This window comes from Pelobates fuscus, chromosome 1 (assembly GCF_036172605.1).
Source record: "Pelobates fuscus isolate aPelFus1 chromosome 1, aPelFus1.pri, whole genome shotgun sequence".
NCBI lineage: Eukaryota > Metazoa > Chordata > Amphibia > Anura > Pelobatidae > Pelobates > Pelobates fuscus.
In genome coordinates, this window is record NC_086317.1 from 283,288,709 (window position 1) to 283,291,653 (window position 2,945).

The window sequence follows — 2,945 nt, forward strand, 5'->3', positions numbered from 1 at the left end:
GGCTTACATAACAAGTAGCTTTTGCGGGCTCTTTTAGACTATATTCCCAATAAATACATACATAAAATTATATATTAATGTATTTATTGGGGATATATCTACTAAACTGTGGGGTTTTATTTTGGAAGCGTGGATGGGTCATTTAAGGTTGGACATGACGTAGGCAATGCTCTGACTTGGTGTCACACTAACTTAGGACAAGATGGCATCTTATAGTCTAAACATCACATTCATGACCGTAGGTAAAAGGTAGTTTGTTAAAGAAACACTGTATGAGAATCAATATGTTCCATTTCTAGTAAATTGTTAGGTTGCAAAACATAACAAAGACAAAGTACACGGTTTAAGAAATACCTCTTTTCATTCCTAAAATCTGTTATCTTTGCATGTACATATAACAGAACCTACTACTTAAGTAAAACCTCCAGAGTCAATGCACTGACCTTCAGTCCCCACGCACAGGCAGCTAGAATTTATTGTATAAACGTATAAACTTGTAGAATCCCTGTCAAATTTTGTATGTCATCCTTGGGCAGGGGTCGTGCTAATCTTCTCCAATTTCAGTATATGTGCAAAAGTGAGCACCGACAGGAGCAGTGAATCAGGTCGAGTGTGCAGGCAGGGCCTGCCAGAGAAAGGGGAAAACAGTAATGAGACAGGCAGAGCCTGCCAGGAAAGGGACAAATAAGGCCCAGTGTGTAGTCAAATCCTGCCCAGAAAGGGACAAATAAGGCCCAGTGCACTGGCAGAGTAAGGAGAAAAACAGTAATGGAGCAAGCAGAGCCTGCCAGGAAATGGACAAACAAGGCCCAGTGTGTCGGCAGTGACAGTCAGAAAAAATGGGAAAACAGCATTGGGGCAGGCAGAGCTTGTCAGGAAAGGGACAAATAAGGCTTAGTGAGAATGCCGAGCCTGCCAGAGAAAAGGGGGAGACAATTAAGGACTAGTAGTTATAGGAACACAAACAGATCTCACACTAACACAACCCCCCAAAAAAACCAACAACAAAAACAGCAGTCACAATACAACAAACTAACACAATAATACAATATAGAGAGACAGTGAAGATGGCATAACTAAGATTTAGTGTTGTAATAGTTCATAGAATGACATTGATCTAGAAATTTAATATAAACTTTATAGAAAATATTTTTAACTTGTCACAACAACATTGTGATAAGACTAGAAACTGTTGTCAATGCCCTATAGTGGTATCCCATGCACTAGAAACTGTAGATGAGTCAAAAAGTGGCCAATGGAAGTGATCTTTATGCAAGACTGGTGCTGGTGCACCCTAACCGCCTCATGGTAGGGCTGGTGCACCCTAACCGCCTCATGGTAGGGCTGGTGCACCCTAACCGCCTCATGGTAGGGCTGGTGCACCCTAACCGCCTCATGGTAGGGCTGGTGCACCCTAACCGCCTCATGGTAGCGCCAGCCCTGAGTGTGTGTGTTAGACAGACAGACAGGCAAATAGATAGATAGAGATATAGACGCAGTATATATATATATATATATATATATATATATATATATATATATATAAAGAGAGAGAACACAAAACTCTGTAGGTATTTATGTAGAATTTTTTCATATTAATTCATAATAAACATATGACACTATATGATATCTAATGTGGTGAGGAAATGTTTGTGTGTGTGTGATTTGTAAATTCATAGAATCACTGGAGCTTGACCATTGGTGAACAGTCTGGCTGAAATATAGGAAGCAGAAGCAGAGAGAAAGCAAAGGTGGAAATTACATGCAATCAGAGGAGGAGCATAGTATCTGATCACATTAAAGATTAAAACTGGTACTTCTATACTTCTAAAGCTAATTGTTACACTATTTGGTGAAAAAAGCATTTAGTGACATTGGGTTTATTGTTGGGGGGTGGGGAGGGTGGGGGCAGTATATGCATTTTTTTTTACCTATATAGTCCCTTTAAAGATGAATTAGCCACACTGAAAGCATAGCCAGTTTGAGAATTTTTCCAGTTGAACTATTTTTACTACATTTGAAGTCCATTCTAACCCTCACTTTAGTGAATAACTATGAGACTTTGTTTCTAATATTCTTGCAAATATATATATATAATGTATTTATGTTTTCTTTATTACGGTACACCAAGCACTGGCTAAAAGTCAAAAAGTCTCTGAGGTCTTGTTCAAAATACTTTTTAAATTATATTCGCTCTTGAATACACTACAGATCATCTCATCTCTCACTAAACTGCAATGACTACAATCCTTAGTCAGGCGATTTCTGACTCTGGAACCAGTGATCCCTATGCTGGGCTGCGAGCATATAGGTAATCTCTTGTTTCTCAAATCAAACTCTCCCCCATCACACACTAAAATAATCTTCCAGTCTCCTGCTGGGCTTCCTTCTGTTCTTGAAACTGGGGCTTCTTTTTTTCTCTCATCTGTTTGATAAGGTTTTGCCCTGTTTATGTGCTATATAAATTCATCGAAAGAACAATAGAGAGATCTGAAGGACATTTCACTTCTTCTGGTGACCTCTTCCAGAATTCTCACTCTGGCTGACTACCCAACTTAAACTGACAGCCAAGGAGTTTCTCATTGTCCCCCGGTGCACAGGATTTGGGAAATGTAACAATTGTCCTATTATTGTCAGTCAGTCAAATTTTTCAGCCCATGCTAAGATCAATCTGCTATTTGTACATAAAGAATAAGATAAAGCAGATAGTTCTGAGTACAATAAACACAGACAGACAGCGAGACAGGCAATCTGACAAATGGATATAAAGATAATGTCTTGAAGACATAACCTTCTATACATGGGGTGTGATAGGTAAATTGATGGGGGGAATCATGCAAATCAGGTCCAGATGCCAACTGCAGCATATTTCACCATCATTTGTGGATCCACAGAGACTAACACGGGATATTTTCAGTTTACCTTTTAGTAAATATGCTGACTTA

The 2,945-nt window shown here is 39.1% G+C and overlaps 1 pseudogene; it reads right to left on the reverse strand.

The window, feature by feature from the left end:
* Positions 1-490: 490 nt before the first annotated feature.
* Positions 491-585, reverse strand: LOC134576679 (U6 spliceosomal RNA; annotated as a pseudogene).
* Between the last annotated feature and the right edge of the window lie 2,360 nt (positions 586-2,945).